The sequence below is a fragment of the Ranitomeya imitator genome, chromosome 5, assembly GCF_032444005.1.
Source record: "Ranitomeya imitator isolate aRanImi1 chromosome 5, aRanImi1.pri, whole genome shotgun sequence".
Classification (NCBI taxonomy): domain Eukaryota; kingdom Metazoa; phylum Chordata; class Amphibia; order Anura; family Dendrobatidae; genus Ranitomeya; species Ranitomeya imitator.
This window is the reverse complement of record NC_091286.1, coordinates 182,846,865-182,872,130: the sequence shown is the minus strand read 5'-3', so window position 1 is coordinate 182,872,130 and position 25,266 is coordinate 182,846,865.

Sequence of the window (25,266 nt, the reverse complement as noted above, 5' to 3'; positions counted from 1 at the left end):
TCTATACCCTACACTTTATTCCATACACTCTATACCATACACTCTATACCCTACACTCTATACCGTACACTCTACACTCTATACCCTATACTCTATACCCTACACTCTACACTCTATACCCTACACTCTATACCCAACACTCTACACTCTATACCCTACACTCTACACTCTATACCCTACACTCTATACCCTACACTCTATACCCTACACTCTACACTCTATACCCTACACTCTATACCCTACACTCTATACCCTACACTCTATACCCTGCACTCTATACCGTACACTCTACACTCTATACCCTACACTCTATACCCTACACTCTATACCCTACACTTTGTACCCTACACTCTATACCGTACACTCTACACTCTATACCCTACACTCTATACCCTACACTCTACACTCTATACCCTACACTCTATACCCTACACTCTACACTCTATACCCTACACTCTACACTCTATACCCTACACTCTATACCCTACAATCTATACCATACACTCTATACCATACACTCTATACCCTACACTCTATGTCATACACTCTATAGCCTACACTCTACACTCTCTACCCCACACTCTACACTCTATACCCTACACTCTATAACCTACACTCTATACCATACACTGTATGCCCTACACACTATACCCTACACTCTACACTCTACAATCTATACCCTACACTCTACACTCTACACCTTACACTCTATACATTACACTCTATGCCCTACACTCTACACTCTATACCCTACACTCTATACTATACACTCTGTACCCTACACTCTATACCCTACACTCAATACCCTGCACTCTATACCCTACACTCAATACCATACACTCTATACCCTACACTCTACACTCTATACCCTACACTCTACACTCAATATCATACACTCTATACCCTACACTCTATACCCTACACTCTATACTCTATGCCCTACTGTCTATACCCTACAGGCTATACCCTACACTCTATACCCTACACTCTACACCCTACACTCTACACCCTACACTCTATACCCTTCACTCTATACCCTACACTCTACACTCTATACCCTACACTCTATACCCTACACTCTATACCCTACACTCTACACTCTATACCCTACACTCTACACTCAATACCATACACTCTATACCCTACACTCTATACTCTATTCCCTACTGTCTATACCCTACAGGCTATACCCTACACTCTATACCCTACACTCTACACTCTATACCCTACACTCTATACCATACATTCTATACCGTACACTCTATACCCTACACTCGATACCCTACACTCTACACTCTATACCTTACACTCTATACCCTATACTCTATACCCTACACTCTACACTCTATACCCTACACTCTACACTCTACACTCTATACCCTACACTCTATACCCTACACTCAATACCCTGCACTCTATACACTACACTCTACACTCTATACCATACACTCTATACCCTACACTCTACACTCTATACCCTACACTCTACACTCAATACCATACACTCTATACCCTACACTCTATACCCTACACTCTACACTCTATACCCTACACTCTACACTCTATACCCTACACTCTATACCCTACACTCTATACCCTACACTCTATACCCTGCACTCTATACCGTACACTCTACACTCTATACCCTACACTCTATACCCTACACTCTATACCCTACACTTTATACCCTACACTCTATACCGTACACTCTACACTCTATACCCTACACTCTATACCCTACACTCTACACTCTATACCCTACACTCTATACCCTACACTCTACACTCTATACCCTACACTCTACACTCTATACCCTACACTCTATACCCTACAATCTATACCATACACTCTATACCATACACTCTATACCCTACACTCTATGTCATACACTCTATAGCCTACACTCTACACTCTCTACCCCACACTCTACACTCTATACCCTACACTCTATAACCTACACTCTATACCATACACTCTATTCCATACACTGTATGCCCTACACACTATACCCTACACTCTACACTCTACAATCTATACCCTACACTCTACACTCTACACCTTACACTCTATACATTACACTCTATGCCCTACACTCTACACTCTATACCCTACACTCTATACTATACACTCTATACCCTACACTCTATACCCTACACTCAATACCCTACACTCAATACCCTACACTCAATACCCTACACTCTATACCCTACACTCTACACTCTATACCCTACACTCTACACTCAATATCATACACTCTATACCCTACACTCTATACCCTACACTCTATACTCTATGCCCTACTGTCTATACCCTACAGGCTATACCCTACACTCTATACCCTACACTCTACACCCTACACTCTATACCCTACACTCTATACCCTACACTCTATACCCTACACTCTACACTCTATACCCTACACTCTACACTCAATATCATACACTCTATACCCTACACTCTATACCCTACACTCTATACTCTATGCCCTACTGTCTATACCCTACAGGCTATACCCTACACTCTATACCCTACACTCTACACCCTACACTCTACACCCTACACTCTATACCCTACACTCTATACCCTACACTCTACACTCTATACCCTACACTCTATACCCTACACTCTATACCCTACACTCTACACTCTATACCCTACACTCTACACTCAATACCATACACTCTATACCCTACACTCTATACTCTATTCCCTACTGTCTATACCCTACAGGCTATACCCTACACTCTATACCCTACACTCTACACTCTATACCCTACACTCTATACCATACATTCTATACCGTACACTCTATACCCTACACTCGATACCCTACACTCTACACTCTATACCTTACACTCTATACCCTATACTCTATACCCTACACTCTACACTCTATACCCTACACTCTACACTCTACACTCTATACCCTACACTCTATACCCTACACTCAATACCCTGCACTCTATACACTACACTCTACACTCTATACCATACACTCTATACCCTACACTCTACACTCTATACCCTACACTCTACACTCAATACCATACACTCTATACCCTACACTCTATACCCTACACTCTATACTCTATACCCTACTGTCTAAAACCTACAGGCTATACCCTACACTCTATACCCTACACTCTATACCCTACACTCTACACCCTACACTCTATACCCTACACTCTATACCCTACACTCTATACCCTGCACTCTATACCCTACACTCTACACTCTATACCCTACATTCTATACCCTACACTCTATACCCTACACTCTACACTCTATACACTACACTCTAGACCATACACCCTACACCCTACACTCTATACCATGCACTCTATACCCTACACTCTACCCTCTATACCCTACACTCTATACCCTACACTCTATACCCTACACTCTATACCCTACACTCTATACCCTACACTCTATACCCTACACTCTACACTCTATACCCTACACTCTATACCCTACACTCTATACCCTACACTCTATACTCTATACCCTACTGTCTATACCCTACAGGCTATACCCTACACTCTATACCCTACACTCTATACCCTACACTCTACACCCTACACTCTATACCCTACACTCTATACCCTACACTCTATACCCTGCACTCTATACCCTACACTCTATACCCTACACTCTGCACTCTATACCCTACACTCTATACCCTACACTTTATACCATACACTCTATACCATACACTCTATACCCTGCAATCTATACCGTACACTCTACACTCTATATCCTACACTCTATACCCTACACTCTACACTCTATACCCTACACTCTATACCCTACACTCTACACTCTATACCCTACACTCTATACCCTACAAGCTATACCATACACTCTATACCATACACTCTATACCCTTACACTCTATACCCTACACTCTATATCATACACTCTATAGCCTACATTCTACACTCTATACCCTACACTCTATACCCTACACTCTATACCATACACTCTATTCCATACACTCTATGCCCTACACAAAATACCCTACACTCTACACTCTATACCCTACACTCTATACCCTACACTCTATACCCTACACTCTATACCCTACACTCTACACACTACACTCTATACCCTACACTCTATACCCTACAGTCTATACCCTACACTCTATACCCTACACTCTGCACTCTATACCCTACACTCTATACCCTACACTTTATACCATACACTCTATACCATACACTCTATACCCTACACTCTATACCGTAAACTCTACACTCTATACCCTACACTCTATACCCTACACTCTACACTCTATACCCTACACTCCATACCCTACACTCTACACTCTATACCCTACACTCTATACCCTACACTTTATTCCATACACTCTATACCATACACTCTATACCCTACACTCTATACCGTACACTCTACACTCTATATCCTACACTCTATACCCTACACTCTACACTCTATACCGTACACTCTACACTCTATACCCTACACTCTATACCCTACAATCTATACCATACACTCTATACCATACACTCTATACCCTACACTCTATACCGTACACTCTATATCATACACTCTATAGCCTACACTCTACACCCCACACTCTACACTGTATACCCTACACTCTATACCATACACTCTATTCTATACAATCTATGCCCTACACAATATACCCTACAATCTATACCCTACACTCTACACTCTACACTCTACACTCTATACCTTACACTCTATACCCTACACTCTATACCCTATACTCTACACTCTATACCCTATACTCTACACTCTACACTCTATAACCTACACTCTATACCCTACACTCAGTACCCTGCACTCTGTACCCTACACTCTACACTCTATACCATACACTCTATACCCAACACTCTATACCCTACACTCTACACTCAATAGCATACACTCTATACCCTACACTCTATACCCTGCACTCTATACTCTATACCCTACTGTCTATACCCTACAGTCTATACCCTACACTCTATACCCTACACTCTATACCTTACACTCTACACCCTACACTCTATGCCCTGCACTCTATACCCTACACTCTATACCCTGCACTCTATACCCTACACTCTACACTCTGTACCATACACTCTATACTCTACGCTCTATACCCTACACTCTATACCCTACACTCTACACTCTATACCCTACACTCTATACCATACACTCTACACCATACACTATATACCATACACTCTATACTCTACACTCTACACTCTATACCCTACACTCTATACCCTACACTCTATACCCTACACTCTACACTCTATACCCTACACTCTACACCCTACACTCTATACCCTACACTCTAATCCTTACACTCTACACTCTATACCCTACACTCTATACCCTACACTCTATACTCTACACTCTACACTCTATACCCTACACTCTACACCCTACACTCTACACTCTATACTCTACACTCTATACCCTACACTCTACACCCTACAATCTACACTTTATACCCTACACTCTATGCCCTACACTCTACACTCAATACCATACACTCTATACCTTACACTCTATACCCTACACTCTATACCCTACACTCTAAATTCTATACCCTACACTCTGCACTCCATACCCTACACTCTATAACATACCCTCTATACCCTACACTCTATACCCTACACTCTATACCATACACTCTACACTCTATCGCTATACCCTACACTCTATACCATACACTCTACACCCTACACTCTATACCATACAATCTATACCCTACACTCTACACTCTATACCCTACACTCTATACCCTACACTCAATACCCTACACTCTATACCCTACACTCTATACCCTACACTCTACACTCTATACCCTACACTCTACACCATGCACTCTATACCCTATACTCTATACCCTACACTCTACACTCTACACCCTACAATCTAAACCCTACACTCTATACCCTACACTCTATACCCTACACTCTATACCCTACACTCTACACTCTATACCCTACACTCTATACCATACACTCTATACCCTGCACTCTATACCCTGCACTCTATACCCTGCACTCTACGCTCTATACCCTACATTCTATACCATACACTCTATACCCTACACTCTATACCCTGCACTCTATACTCTATACCCTACTGTCTATACCCTACAGGCTATACCCTACACTCTATACCCTACACTCTATACCCTACACTCTACACCCTACACTCTATACCCTGCACTCTATACCCTACACTCTATACCCTGCACTCTATACCCTACACTCTATACCATACACTCTATACCCTACACTCTATACCCTACACTCTATACCATACACTCTATACCCTACACTTTATACCCTACACTCTATACACTACACTCTACACTCTATACCCTACACTCTATACCATACACTCTACAACCTACACTCTATACCATACACTTTATACTCTACACTCTACACTCTATACCCTACACTCTACACCCTACACTCTATACCCTACACTCTACACTCTATACCCTACACTCTACACCCTACACTCTATACCCTACACTCTAATCCCTACACTCTACACTCTATACCCTACACTCTATACCCTACACTCTATACCCTACACTCTATACCCTACACTCTATACCCTACACTCTATACCCTACACTCTATACCCTACACTCTATACCCTACACTCTACACTCTATACCCTACACTCTACACCCTACACTCTACACTCTATACCCTACACTCTATACCCTACACTCTATACCCTACAATCTACACTCTATACCCTACACTCTATACCCTACACTCTAAACTCTATACCTTACACTCTGCACTCCATACCCTACACTCTATAACATACCCTCTATACCTTACACTCTATACCCTAAACTATATACCATACACTCTACACTCTATCTCTATACCCTACACTCTATACCATACACTCTACACCCTACACTCTATACCATACACTCTATACCCTACACTCTACACTCTATACCCTACACTCTACACCCTCCACTCTACACTTTATACCCTACACTCTATACCCTACACTCTATACCCTACACTCTATACCCTACACTCTATACCCTACACTCTATACCCTACACTCTACACTCTATACATGGGCTACTTGCACAGTGAACAAGTCTGTAAGAACATGTTCACACACCACCAAGAAACCTGAAGACACAAAAGAGAATGGTAAAACCAAAAACACTCAGTTTGAAAAAATGTTTGCAGTAATCCGCAAGTGCTAGTAAAAGATGTAAATAACAGGGTATTTGGTTGATACGTTTTTTGCAAAAAATGTATACTAAGCTGCTCTACCAATCTTCACGGTATACCCATATCAGAGCAGTCCTAACTAATGTATGCAATCCCTATCTGATGTATTTAAAAACCTGATCATCTGTATATTACCTGTGTGAACAGGGTTCAGAGAGGAAAAATCCATGTGTGCATACAGGACAGAACAGCTTTTGTGCAGCTAGCCCAAGAGGAGTGGTGGAACTCCCCAGTCTTGTAGACACAAGAGAACAATCATGGAAACAGGAACACATGGGCTACTTGCACAGTGAACAAGTCTGTAAGAACATGTTCACACACCACCAAGAAACCTGAAGACACAAAAGAGAATGGTAAAACCAAAAACACTCAGTTTGAAAAAATGTTTGCAGTAATCCGCAAGTGCTAGTAAAAGATGTAAATAACAGGGTATTTGGTTGATACGTTTTTTGCAAAAAATGTATACTAAGCTGCTCTACCAATCTTCACGGTATACCCATATCAGAGCAGTCCTAACTAATGTATGCAATCCCTATCTGATGTATTTAAAAACCTGATCATCTGTATATTACCTGTGTGAACAGGGTTCAGAGAGGAAAAATCCATGTGTGCATACAGGACAGAACAGCTTTTGTGCAGCTAGCCCAAGAGGAGTGGTGGAACTCCCCAGTCTTGTAGACACAAGAGAACAATCATGGAAACAGGAACACATGGGCTACTTGCACAGTGAACAAGTCTGTAAGAACATGTTCACACACCACCAAGAAACCTGAAGACACAAAAGAGAATGGTAAAACCAAAAACACTCAGTTTGAAAAAATGTTTGCAGTAATCCGCAAGTGCTAGTAAAAGATGTAAATAACAGGGTATTTGGTTGATACGTTTTTTGCAAAAAATGTATACTAAGCTGCTCTACCAATCTTCACGGTATACCCATATCAGAGCAGTCCTAACTAATGTATGCAATCCCTATCTGATGTATTTAAAAACCTGATCATCTGTATATAACCTGTGTGAACAGGGTTCTACCCTGTATGCACACATGGATTTTTCCTCTCTGAACCCTGTTCACACAGGTAATGTACAGATGATCAGGTTTTTAAATACATCAGATAGGGATTGCATACATTAGTTAGGACTGCTCTGATATGGGTATACCGTGAAGATTGGTAGAGCAGCTTAGTATACATTTTTTGCAAAAAACGTATCAACCAAATACCCTGTTATTTACATCTTTTACTAGCACTTGCGGATTACTGCAAACATTTTTTCAAACTGAGTGTTTTTGGTTTTACCATTCTCTTTTGTGTCTTCAGGTTTCTTGGTGGTGTGTGAACATGTTCTTACAGACTTGTTCACTGTGCAAGTAGCCCATGTGTTCCTGTTTCCATGATTGTTCTCTTGTGTCTACAAGACTGGGGAGTTCCACCACTCCTCTTGGGCTAGCTGCACAAAAGCTGTTCTGTCCTGTATGCACACATGGATTTTTCCTCTCTGAACCCTGTTCACACAGGTAATATACAGATGATCAGGTTTTTAAATACATCAGATAGGGATTGCATACATTAGTTAGGACTGCTCTGATATGGGTATACCGTGAAGATTGGTAGAGCAGCTTAGTATACATTTTTTGCAAAAAACGTATCAACCAAATACCCTGTTATTTACATCTTTTACTAGCACTTGCGGATTACTGCAAACATTTTTTCAAACTGAGTGTTTTTGGTTTTACCATTCTCTTTTGTGTCTTCACTCTACACTCTATACCCTACACTCTATACCCTACACTTTATACCATACACTCTTTACCATACACTCTATACACTACACTCTATACACTACACTCTATACTGTACACTCTACACTCTATACCCTACACTCTATACTCTATACCCTACTGTCTGTACCCTACAGGCTATACCCTACACTCTATACCCTACACTCTATACCCTACACTCTATACTCTATACCCTACTGTCTGTACCCTACAGGCTATACCCTACACTCTATACCCTACACTCTATACCCTACACTCTACACCGTACACTCTATACCCTACACTCTATACCCTACACTCTACAGTCTATACCCTACACTCTATGCCCTACACTTTATACCATACACTCTATACCATACACTCTATACCCTACACTCTATACCGTACACTCTACACTCTATACCCTACACTCTATACCCTACACTCTACACTCTATACCCTACACTCTATACCCTACACTCTACACTCTATACCCTACACTCTACACTCTATACCCTACACTCTATACCCTACAATCTATACCATACACTCTATACCATACACTCTATACCCTACACTCTATACCCTACACTCTATATCATACACTCTATAGCCTACACTCTACACTCTATACCCCACACTCTACACTCTATACCCTACACTCTATACCATACACTCTATTCCATACACTCTATGCCCTACACACTATACCCTACACTCTACACTCTACAATCTATACCCTACACTCTATACCCTACACTCTATAAAAAACACTCTATACCCTACACTATATACCATACACTCTATACCATACACTCTATACCCTACACTCTATACCCTACACTCTATACCCTGCACTCTATACCCTACACTCTACACTCTATACCCTACACTCTATACCCTACACTCTATACCCTACACTCTATACCCTACACTCTACACCCTACACTCTATACCCTACACTCTATACCCTGCACTCTATACCCTACACTCTATACCCTACACTCTACACCCTACACTCTATACCCTACACTCTGTACCCTACACTCTACACTCTATACCCTACACTCTACACCCTACACTCTATACCCTACACTCTAATCCCTACACTCTACTCTTTATACCCTACACTCTATACCCTACACTCTATACCCTACACTCTATACCCTACACTCTACACTCTATACCCAACACTCTACACTCTACACTCTACACTCTATACCCTACACTCTATACCCTACACTCTACATGCTATCTCTATACCCTACACTCTATACCATACACTCTACACCCTACACTCTATACCATACACTCTATACCCTACACTCTACACCCTACACTCTATACCCTACACTCTACACCCTACACTCTATACCCTACACTCTATACCCTACACTCAATACCCTACACTCTATACCCTACACTCTACACCCTACACTCTATACCCTACACTCAATACCCTACACTCTATACCCTACACTCTATACCCTACACTCAATACCCTACACTCTATACCCTACACTATACACTCTATACCCTACACTCTACACCCTACACTCTATACCCTACACTCTAATCCCTACACTCTACTCTTTATACCCTACACTCTATACCCTACACTCTATACCCTACACTCTATACCCTACACTCTACACTCTATACCCAACACTCTACACTCTACACTCTATACCCTACACTCTATACCCTACACTCAATACCCTACACTCTATACCCTACACTCTATACCCTACACTCAATACCCTACACTCTATACCCTACACTCTATACCCTACACTATACACTCTATACCCTACACTCTACACCATGTACTCTATACCCTATACTCTATATCCTACACTCTACACTCTATACCCTACAATCTATACCCTGCACTCTATACCCTACACTCTATACCCTACACTCTATACCCTACACTCCACACTCTATACCCTACACTCTATACCATACACTCTATACCCTACACTCTATAGCCTACACTCTATACCCTACACTCTACACTCTATACCCTACACTCTATACCATATATTCTATACTCTATACCCTACTGTCTATACCCTACAGGCTATACCCTACACTCTATACCCTACACTCTACACCCTACACTCTATACCCTACACTCTATACCCTACACTCTATACCCTACACTCTATACCCTACACTCTACACTCTATACCCTATACTCTATACCCTACACTTTATACCATACATTCTATACCATACACTCTATACCCTACACTCTATACCGTACACTCTACACTCTATACCCTACACTCTATACCCTACACTCTACACTCTATACCATACACTCTATACCCTACACTCTATACCGTACACTCTACACTCTATACCCTACACTCTATACCCTACACTCTACACTCTATACCCTACACTCTACACTCTATACCCTACACTCTATACCCTACACTCTATACCCTACACTCTATACTCTACACTCTACACCCTACACTCTACACCCTACACTCTACACCCTACACTCTACACTCTATCTCTATACCCTACACTCTATACCATACACTCTATTCCATACACTCTATGCCCTACACACTATACCCTACACTCTACAATCTATACCCTACACTCTACACTCTATACCCTACACTCTATAAAAAACACTCTATACCCTACACTATATACCATACACTCTATACCATACACTCTATACCCTACACTCTATACCCTACACTCTATACCCTGCACTCTATACCCTACACTCTACACTCTATACCCTACACTCTATACCTTACACTGTATACCCTACATTCTATACCCTACACTCTACACCCTACACTCTATACCCTACACTCTATACCCTGCAATCTATACCCTACACTCTACACTCTATACCCTACACTCTATACCCTACACTCTATACCCTACACTCTACACTCTATACCCTACACTCTACACCCTACACTCTATACCCTACACTCTAATCCCTACACTCTACACTTTATACCCTACACTCTATACCCTACACTCTATACCCTACACTCTATACCCTACACTCTACACTCTATACCCTACACTCTACACCCTACACTCTATACCATACACTCTATACCCTACACTCTACACTCTATACCCTACACTATATACCCTACACTCAATACCCTACACTCTATACCCTACACTCTATACTCTACACTATAAAGTCTATACCCTACACTCTACACCATGCACTCTATACCCTATACTCTATACCCTACAATCTACACTCTATACCCTACAATCTATACCCTACAATCTATACCCTACACTCTAAACCCTACACTCTATACCCTACACTCTATAACCTACACTCTATACCCTACACTCTAATCCCTACACTCTATACCCTACACTCTAATCCCTACACTCTACACTCTATACCCTACACTCTATACCCTGCACTCCATACCCTACAATCTACACTCTATACCCTACACTCTACACCCTACACTCTATACTCTATACCCTACACTCTATACCCTACACTCTATACCCTACAATCTACACTCTATACCCTACACTCTATACCCTATACTCTACACTCAATACCATATACTCAATACCTTACACTCTATACCCTACACTCTATACCCTACACTCTAAACTCTATACCCTACACTTTGCACTCTATACCCTACACTCTATACCATACACTCTACACTCTATCTCTATACCCTACACTCTACACCATACACTCTACACCCTACACTCTATACCATACACTCTATACCCTACACTCTACACTCTATACCCTACACTCTATACCATACACTTTATACCCTACACTCTATACTCTATACCCTACACTCTATACCATACACTCTATACCCTACACTCTATACCCTACACTCTATACTCTATACCCTACTGTCTATACCCTACAGGCTATACCCTACACTCTATACCCTACACTCTATACCCTACACTCTACACCCTACACTCTATACCCTACACTCTATAGCCTACACTCTATACCCTACACTCTATACCCTACACTCTACACTCTATACCCTACACTCTATACCCTACACTTTATACCATACACTCTATACCATACACTCTATACCCTACACTCTATACCGTACACTCTACACTCTATACCCTACACTCTACACTCTATACCCTACACTCTATACCCTACACTCTACACTCTATACCCTACACTCTACACTCTATACCCTACACTCTATACCCTACAATCTATACCATACACTCTATACCATACACTCTATACCCTACACTCTATACCCTACACTCTATATCATACACTCTATAGCCTACACTCTACACTCTATACCCCACACTCTACACTCTATACCCTACACTCTATACCCTACACTCTATACCATACACTCTATTCCATACACTCTATTCCATACACTCTATGCCCTACACACTATACCCTACACTCTACACTCTACAATCTATACCCTACACTCTACACTCTATACCCTACACTCTATAAAAAACACTCTATACCCTACACTATATACCATACACTCTATACCATACACTCTATACCCTACACTCTACACCCTACACTCTATACCCTACACTCTATACCCTGCAATCTATACCCTACACTCTACACTCTATACCCTACACTCTATACCCTACACTCTATACCCTACACTCTATACCCTACACTCTACACTCTATACCCTACACTCTACACCCTACACTCTATACCCTACACTCTAATCCCTACACTCTACACTTTATACCCTACACTCTATACCCTACACTCTATACCCTACACTCTATACCCTACACTCTACACTCTATACCCTACACTCTACACCCTACACTCTATACCATACACTCTATACCCTACACTCTACACTCTATACCCTACACTCTATACCCTACACTCAATACCCTACACTCTATACCCTACACTCTATACTCTACACTATACACTCTATACCCTACACTCTACACCATGCACTCTATACCCTATACTCTATACCCTACACTCTACACTCTATACCCTACAATCTATACCCTACACTCTATACCCTACACTCTATACCCTACACTCTATACCCTACACTCTACACCCTACACTCTATACGCTACACTCTATACCCTACACTCTATACCCTACACTCTAATTCATACACTCTACACTCTATACCCTACACTCTATACCCTACACTCTATACCCTGCACTCCATACCCTACACTCTACACTCTATACCCTACACTCTACACCCTACACTCTACACTCTATACCCTACACTCTATACCCTACACTCTATACCCTACAATCTACACTCTATACCCTACACTCTATACCCTACACTCTACACTCAATACCATATACTCTATACCTTACACTCTATACCCTACACTCTATACCCTACACTCTAAACTCTATACCCTACACTCTGCACTCTATACCCTACACTCTACACCATACACTCTATACCCTACACTCTACACTCTATACCCTACACTCTATACCATACACTTTATACCCTACACTCTACACTCTATGCCCTACACTCTATACCATACACTCTATACCCTACACTCTATACCCTACACTCTATACCCTACACTCTATACCCTACACTCTACACTCTATACCGTACACTCTACACTCTATACCCTACACTCTATACACTACACTCTACACTCTATACCCTACACTCTATACCGTACACTCTACACTCTATACCCTACACTCTATACCCTACACTCTACAATCTATACCCTACACTCTATACCCTACACTCTATACCCTACACTCTACACTCTATACCGTACACTCTACACTCTATACCCTACACTCTATACACTACACTCTACACTCTATACCCTACACTCTATACCGTACACTCTACACTCTATACCCTACACTCTATACCCTACACTCTATACCCTACACTCTACACTCTATACCCTACACTCTATACCCTACACTCTACAATCTATACCATACACTCTATACCATACACTCTATACCCTACACTCTATACCCTACACTCTATATCATACACTCTATAGCCTACACTCTACACTCTATACCCCACACTCTACACTCTATACCATACACTCTATACCCTACACTCTATACCGTACACTCTACACTCTATACCCTACACTCTATACCCTACACTCTACAATCTATACCATACACTCTATACCATACACTCTATACCCTACACTCTATATCATACACTCTATAGCCTACACTCTACACTCTATACCCCACACTCTACACTTTATACCCTACACTCTATACCCTACAATCTATACCATACACTCTATTCCATACACTCTATTCCATACACTCTATGTCCTACACACTATACCCTACACTCTACACTCTACAGTCTATACCCTACACTCTACACTCTATACCCTACACTCTATAAAAAACACTCTATACCCTACACTATATACCATACACTCTATACCCTACACTCTATACCCTACACTCTATTCCCTGCACTCTATACCCTACACTCTACACTCTATACCCTACACTCTATACCCTACACTCTATACCCTACACTCTATACCCTACACTCTACACCCTACACTCTATACCCTACACTCTAATCCCTACACTCTACTCTTTATACCCTACACTCTATACCCTACACTCTATACCCTACACTCTATACCCTACACTCTACACTCTATACCCTACAATCTATACCCTACACTCTACATTCTATCTCTATACCCTACACTCTATACCATACACTCTACACCCTACACTCTATACCATACACTCTATACCCTACACTCTACAATCTATACCCTACACTCTATACCCTACACTCAATACCCTACACTCTATACCCTACACTCTATACCCTACACTCAATACCCTACACTCTATACCCTACACTATACACTCTATACCCTACACTCTACACCATGCACTCTATACCCTATACTCTATACCCTACACTCTACACTCTATACCCTACAATCTATACCATACACTCTATACCATACACTCTACACCCTACACTCTATACCATACACTCTATACCCTACACTCTACACTCTATACCCTACACTCTATACCCTACACTCAATACCCTACACTCTATACCCTACACTCTATACCCTACACTCAATACCCTACACTCTATACCCTACACTATACACTCTATACCCTACACTCTACACCATGCACTCTATACCCTATACTCTATACCCTACACTCTACACTCTATACCCTACAATCTATACCCTACACTCTATACCCTACACTCTATACCCTACACTCTATACCCTACATTCTACACTCTATACCCTACACTCTATACCATACACTCTATACCCTACACTCTATACCCTACACTATATACCCTACACTCTACACTCTATACCCTACACTCTATACCATACATTCTATACTCTATACCCTACTGTCTATACCCTACAGGCTATACCCTACACTCTATACCATACACTCTATACCCTACACTCTACACCCTACACTCTATACCCTACACTCTATACCCTACACTCTATACCCTACACTCTACACTCTATACCCTACACTCTACACCCTACACTTTATACCATACATTCTATACATTACACTCTATACCCTACACTCTATACCGTACACTCTACACTCTATACCCTACACTCTATACCCTACACTCTACACTCTATACCCTACACTCTATACCCTACACTCTATACCGTACACTCTACACTCTATACCATACACTCTATACCCTACACTCTATACCCTACACTCTATACCCTACAATCTATACCATACACTCTATACCATACACTCTATACCCTACACTCTATACCCTACACTCTATACCCTACACTCTATATCGTACACTCTATACCCTACACTCTATACCCTACACTCTATACCCTACAATCTACACTCTATACCCTACACTCTATACCCTACACTCTACACTCAATACCATATACTCTATACCTTACAGTCTTTACCCTAAACTCTATACCCTACACTCTAAACTCTATACCCTACACTCTATACCATACACTCTATACCATACACTCTACACTCTATCTCTATACCCTTCACTCTATACAATACACTCTACACCCTACACTCTATATCATACACTCTATACCCTACACTCTACACTCTACACCCTACACTCTATACCATACACTCTATACCCTACACTCTATACCCTACACTTTATACCCTACACTCTACACTCTATACCCTACACTCTATACCATACACTCTATACCCAACACTCTATACCCTACACTCTATACTCTATACCCTACTGTCTATTCCCTACAGGCTATACCCTACACTCTATACCCTACACTCTATACCCTACACTCTACACCCTACACTCTACACCCTACACTCTATACCCTACACTCTATACCCTACACTCTATACCCTACACTCTTTACCCTACACTCTATACCCTACACTTTATACTATACACTCTATACCATACACTCTATACCCTACACTCTATACCGTACACTCTACACTCTTTACCCTACACTCTATACCCTACACTCTACACTCTATACCCTACAATCTACACTCTATACCCTACACTCTATACTCTACAATCTATACCATACACTCTATACCCTACACTCTATACCGTACACTCTATATCATACACTCTATAGCCTACACTCTACACTCTATACCCCACACTCTACACTCTATACCCTACACTCTATACCCTACACTCTATACCATACACTCTATTCCATACACTCTATGCCCTACACACTATACCCTACACTCTACAATCTATACCCTACACTCTACACTCTATACCATACACTCTATAAAAAACACTCTATACCCTACACTATATACCATACACTCTATACCATACACTCTATACCCTACACTCTATACCCTACACTCTATACTCTGCACTCTATACCCTACACTCTATACCCTGCACTCTATACCCTACACTCTATACCCTACACTCTACACTCTATACCCTACACTCTACACCCTACACTCTATACACTACACTCTAATCCCTACACTCTACACTTTATACCCTACACTCTATACCCTACACTCTATACCCTACACTCTATACCCTACACCCTACACTCTATACCCTACACTCTAATCCCTACACTCTACACTTTATACCCTACCCTCTATACCCTACAATCTATACCCTACACTCTATACCCTACACTCTACACTCTATACCCTACACTCTACACCCTACACTCTACACTCTATACCCTACACTCTATACCCTACACTCTATACCCTACACTCTACACTCTATACCCTACACTCTACACTCTACACTCTACACCCTACACTCTACACTCTATCTCTATACCCTACACTCTACACCCTACACTCTACACTCTATACCCTACACTTTATACCCTACACTCTATACCCTACACTCTACACTCTATACCCTACACTCTACACTCTACACCCTACACTCTACACTCTATTCCATACACTCTATGCCCTACACACTATACCCTACACTCTACAATCTATACCCTACACTCTACACTCTATACCCTACACTCTATAAAAAACACTCTATACCCTACACTATATACCATACACTCTATACCATACACTCTATACCCTACACTCTATACCCTACACTCTATACCCTGCACTCTATACCCTACACTCTACACTCTATACCCTACACTCTATACCCTACACTCTATACCCTACATTCTATACCCTACACTCTACACCCTACACTCTATACCCTACACTCTATACCCTGCACTCTATACCCTACACTCTACACTCTATACCCTACACTATATACCCTACACTCTATACCCTACACTCTATACCCTACACTCTACACCCTACACTCTATACCCTACACTCTAATCCCTACACTCTACACTTTATACCCTACACTCTAAACCCTACACTCTATACCCTACACTCTATACCCTACACTCTACACTCTATACCCTACACTCTACACCCTACACTATACACTCTATACCCTACACTCTATACCCTACACTCTACCTCTATACCCTACACTCTATACCATACACTCTACACCCTACACTCTATACCATACACTCTATACCCTACACTCTACACTCTATACCCTACACTCTATACCCTACACTCAATACCCTACACTCTATACCCTACACTCTATACTCTACACTATACACTCTATACCCTACACTCTACACCATGCACTCTATACCCTATACTCTATACCCTACACTCTACACTCTATACCCTACAATCTATACCCTACACTCTATACCCTACACTCTACACCCTACACTCTATACGCTACACTCTATACCCTACACTCTATACCCTACACTCTATACCCTACACTCTACACTCTATACCCTACACTCTATACCCTACACTTTATACCATACATTCTATACCATACACTCTATACCCTACACTCTATACCGTACACTCTACACTCTATACCCTACACTCTATACCCTACACTCTATACCCTACACTCTATACCCTACACTCTATACCCTACACTCTATACCCTACAATCTATGCCATACACTCTATACCATACACTCTATACCCTACACTCTATACCCTACACTCTATATCGTACACTCTATACCCCACACTCTATACCCTACATTCTATACCCTACAATCTACATTCTATACCCTACACTCTATACCCTACACTCTACACTCAATATCATATACTCTATACCTTACACTCTATACCCTACACTCTATACCCTACACTCTAAACTCTATACCCTACAATCTGCACTCTATACCCTACACTCTATACCATACACTCTACACTCTATCTCTATACCCTACACTCTATACCATACACTCTGCACCCTACACTCTATACCATACACTCTATACCCTACACTCTACACTCTATACCCTACGTTCTATACCATACACTCTATACCCTACACTCTATACCCTACACTTTATACCCTACACTCTACACTCTATACCCTACACTCTATACCATACAGTCTATACCCTACACTCTATACTCTATACCCTACTGTCTATACCCTACAGGCTATACCCTACACTCTATACCCTACACTCTATACCCTACTCTATACACCCTACACTCTATACCCTACACTCTATACCCTACACTCTATACCCTACACTCTATACCCTACACTCTACACTCTATACCCTACACTCTATACCCTACACTTTATACCATACACTCTATACCATACACTCTATACCCTACACTCTATACCGTACACTCTACACTCTATACCCTACACTCTATACCGTACACTCTACACTCTATACCCTACACTCTATACCCTACACTCTACACTCTATACCCTCCACTCTACACTCTGTACCCTACACTCTATACCCTACAATCTGTACCATACACTCTATACCATACACTCTACACTCTATACCCTACACTCTATACCCTACACATTATACCATACACTCTATACCAGTGGTTCTCAACCTTTCTAATGCCGTGACCCCGCAATACAGTTCCTCATGTTGCGGTGACCCCCAACTCAAAAAATAATTTTGGTGGCTACTTTAAAACTGTAATTTTATTAGTTATGATTCGGAATGTAAATATCTGATATGCATTATGTATAGAGGTAATACAGAGATCACTGGTGACATTATACACAGGACCTCTATATAGTATACAGTGTATAGTGTCAGTGTATAGGTAACCCTCACTCACCAGTGACGTCTCTAGGTGAAGTCCTTCATCTTTCATCCAGCACAGACCGCCATCATTCCTTCCAGCCAGGACTCGTTTCTGCAGGAAATAACACAGTTATCTAGAGCTCCGCTTGCAGAACACATTACTTAATTTTTCACAACTTCTACATTACACCACATGAAGATAAAAAGGCGATATAGTGTCACTCTGCACAGTAACAGGACCGCCCCCCCATTTAAAACAGTATACTCAAAAAATAAAATAAATACATCACTGCAGTAATAATATCCCTTAATTATCCCCTATTATGCCTATGGTAACACTATTCCCCACCCTGGCCCCGTTTATCTCATTCCTGGCTCCAGCCATATGTTCTCGCATCCTGCCCTCATGAGTATTCATTCTACTCCATATGATCTCCCCATCCTGCCCCACCAGTCTCCATCGTATCCGTCCTGCCCCATGATCCAATCCTGCCCCGTGTCTACAATCATGCCCCGTATCTACATTCTGCCCATGCCTCAAGTCCTGCCCCCAGTGTGTCCAGCATATTACCCCCATGTTGTCCAGCAATCTGCCCCAGTGTGTCCAGCATATTACCCCCAGTGTCCAGCATTGCCCCAGTGTGTCCAGCATATTACCCCCAGTGTGTCCAGCAATATGCCCCAGTGTCCAGCATTGCCCCAGTGTGTCCAGAAGTCTGCCCCAGGGTCTCCAGCATTGCCTCAATGTGTCCAGAAATCTGCCCCATAGTCTCCTGTATTGCCCCAGTGTGTCCAGCAATCTGCCCCATAGTCTCCTGTATTGCCCCAGTGTGTCCAGCAATCTACCCCATGGTCTCCAGTATTGCCCCAGTGTGTCCAGCATTCTGCCCCATGGTCTCCTGTATTGCCCCAGTGTGTCCAGCATTCTGCCCCATGGTCTCCAGTATTGCCCCAGTGTGTCCAGCATTCGGCCCCATGGTCTCCAGTATTGCCCCAGTGTGTCCAGCAATCTGCCCCATAGTAGTCTCCTGTATTGCCCCAGTGTGTCCAGCAATCTGCCCCATGGTCTCCTGTATTGCCCCAGTGTGTCCAGCAGTCTGCCCCATGGTCTCCAGTATTGCCCCAGTGTGTCCAGCAATCTGCCCCATAGTAGCCTCCTGTATTGCCCCAGTGTGTCCAGCAATCTGCCCCATGGTCTCCTGTATTGCCCCAGTGTGTCCAGCATTCTGCCCCATGGTCTCCAGTATTGCCCCAGTGTGTCCAGCAATCTGCCCCATAGTCTCCTGTATTGCCCCAGTGTGTCCAGCAATCTGCCCCATGGTCTCCTGTATTGCCCCAGTGTGTCCAGCATTCTGCCACATGGTCTCCTGTATTGCCCCAGTGTGTCCAGCAATCTGCCCCATGGTCTCCAGTATTGCCCCAGTGTGTCCAGCATTGCCCCCAGACAGTCAGACATAAAGAAAAAAAAAAAAAAGTAAAATCCTCACCTCTCCCGTTCCTAGCGCAGGTCCGGTGCAGCCAGTCAGCGTCTCTCCGGCTCTGCGACGCTCAGGACAGAGAGGCAGAGCGGCGCGCACAGTAGTGACGTCATCGCGCCCTCTGCTCTGAGACGTCGCGGAGTCAGAGGACGCTGCAGCTGCCGGCGCCGAAGGAACCAATAGAGGTGAGTATTAGAGCGGGGGCGGGGCCCGGGGGTGGGGGGAGCTGGCCCTGGTCGTGGCGGCGGACGGCGCCGCCCGAAGATTTAAAGGGGCGTCTTTTTTTTTTTTTTCTTCTTCTTCTTCTCCCCCTTCCTACGTCACTGGTGGCGACCCCTGTGTTTTGGTCGTTCGACCCCCCTCGGGGTCGCGACCCCCAGGTTGAGAACCGCTGGTATAGAGTGTAGAGTGTAGAGTGTAGGGTATAGAGTGTATGGTGTAGAGTGTAGGGTATAGAGTGAAGGGTATAGAGTGTAGGGTATAGAGTGTAGGGTATAGAGTGTAGGGTATAGAGTGTAGGGTATAGAGTGTAGAGTTTAGGGTATAGAGTGTAGGGTATAGAGTGTAGGGTATAGAGTGTAGGGTATAGATTGTATGTTATAGAGTGTAGAGTATAGAGTATAGGGTATAGAGTGTATGGTGTAGAGTGTAGGGTATAGAGTGCATAGTGTAGGGTATAGAGTGAAGGGTATAGAGTGTAGGGTATAGAGTGTAGGGTATAGAGTGTAGGGTATAGAGTGTAGAGTTTAGGGTATAGAGTGTAGGGTATAGAGTGTAGGGTATAGATTGTAGGGTATAGAGTGTAGAGTGTAGGGTATAGAGTGTAGGGTATAGGGTGTATGGTATAGAGTGTAGAGTGTAGGGTATAGAGTGTATAGTGTAGGGTATAGAGTAAAGGGTATAGAGTGTATGGTATAGAGTGTAGGGTATAGATTGTATAGTGTAGGGTATAGAGTGTAGGGTATAGAGTGTATGGTATAGAGTGTGGGGAATAGAGAGTAGAGTGTAGGGTATGGAGTGTAGAATGTAGAGTGTAGGGTATAGAGTGTAAGGTATAGAGTGTATATTATAGAGTGTAGGGTAGAGAGTGTAGAATGTAGGGTATAGAGTGTAGGGTATAGAGTGGAGGGTATAGAGTGTAGGGTATAGATTGTAGGGGGTATAGAGTGTAGAGTGTAGGGTATAGAGTGTAGGGTATAGAGTGTATGGTATAGAGTGTAGAGTGTAGGGTATAGAGTGTATAGTGTAGGGTATAGAGTGTAGGGTATAGAGTAAAGGGTATAGAGTGTATGGTATAGAGTGTAGGGTATAGAGTGTAGGGTATAGAGTGTAGGGTACAAAGTGTAGAGTGTAGGGTATAGAGTGTAGGGTATAGAGTGTAGAGTGTAGGGTGTAGAGTGTAGGGTATAGAGTGTAAGGTATAGAGTGTAGGGTATAGAGTGTATGTTATAGAGTGTAGGGTATAGAGTGTAGAGTGTAAGGTATAGAGTGTAGGGTATAGAGTGTATGGTATAGAGTGTAGGGTATAGAGTGTAGGGTATAGAGTGTAGGGTATAGAGTGTAGGGTATAGAGTGTAGAGTGTAGGGTATAGAGTGTAGGGTATAGGGTGTATGGTATAGAGTATAGAGTGTAGGGTATAGAGTGTATAGTGTAGGGTATAGAGTAAAGGGTATAGAGTGTATGGTATAGAGTGTAGGGTATAGATTGTATAGTGTAGGGTATAGAGTGTAGGGTATAGAGTGTATGGTATAGAGTGTGGGGAATAGAGAGTAGAGTGTAGGGTATGGAGTGTATGGTATAGAGTGTAGGGTGTAGAGTGTAGGGTATAGAGTGTAGGGTATAGAGTGTAGGGTATAGAGTGTAAAGTGTAGAGTGTAGGGTATAGAGTGTAGAGTGTAGGGTATAGAGTGAAGGGTATAGAGTGTATGGAATAGAGTGTAGGGTATAGAGTGTAGAGTGTAGGGTATAGAGTGTAGGGTATAGAGCGTAGGGTGTAGGGTAAAGAGTGTAGGGTATAGAGTGTAGGGTATAGACTGTAGAGTGTAGGGTATAGAGTGTATGGTATAGAGTTTAGGGTGTAGAGTGTAGAGTATAGAGTGTAGAGTGTAGGGTATAGAGTGTAGGGTATAGAGTGTATGGTATACAGTGTAGAATGTAGGATATAGAGTGTATAGTGTAGGGTATAGAGTGTAGGGTATAGAGTGTAGGGTAAAGAATGTATGGTATAGAGTGTAGGGCATAAAGTGTAGAGTGTAGGGTATAGAGTGTAGGGTATAGAGTGTAGGGTGTAGGGTATAGAGTGTAGGGTGTAGGGTATAGAGTGTAGGGTATAGAGTGTAGGGTATAGAGTGTAGAGTGTAGGGTATAGAGTGTAGAGTATAGAGTGTAGGGTATAGAGTGTAGGTTTTTGCTAATAACCAAGAAAAATTATCTTTCACAATTGGTGCAGAATCCAACCAGAGGAGCAGCACTTTTAGACCTAATACTATCTAATAGACCTGACAGAATAACAAATCTGCAGGTGGTTGGGCATTTAGGAAATAGCGACCACAATATTGTGCAGTTTCACCTGTCTTTCACTAGGGGGACTTGTCAGGGAGTCACAAAAACATTGAACTTTAGGAAGGCAAAGTTTGAACAGCTTAGAGATGCCCTTAATCTGGTAGACTGGGACAATATCCTCAGAAATGAGAATACAGATAATAAATGGGAAATGTTTAAGAACATCCTAAATAGGCAGTGTAAGCGGTTTATACCTTGTGGGAATAAAAGGACTAGAAATAGGAAAAACCCAATGTGGCTAAACAAAGAAGTAAGACAGGCAATTAACAGTAAAAAGAAAGCATTTGCACTACTAAAGCAGGATGGCACCATTGAAGCTCTAAAAAATTATAGGGAGAAAAATACTTTATCTAAAAAACTAATTAAAGCTGCCAAAAAGGAAACAGAGAAGCACATTGCTAAGGAGAGTAAAACTAATCCCAAACTGTTCTTCAACTATATCAATAGTAAAAGAATAAAAACTGAAAATGTAGGCCCCTTAAAAAATAGTGAGGAAAGAATGGTTGTAGATGACGAGGAAAAAGC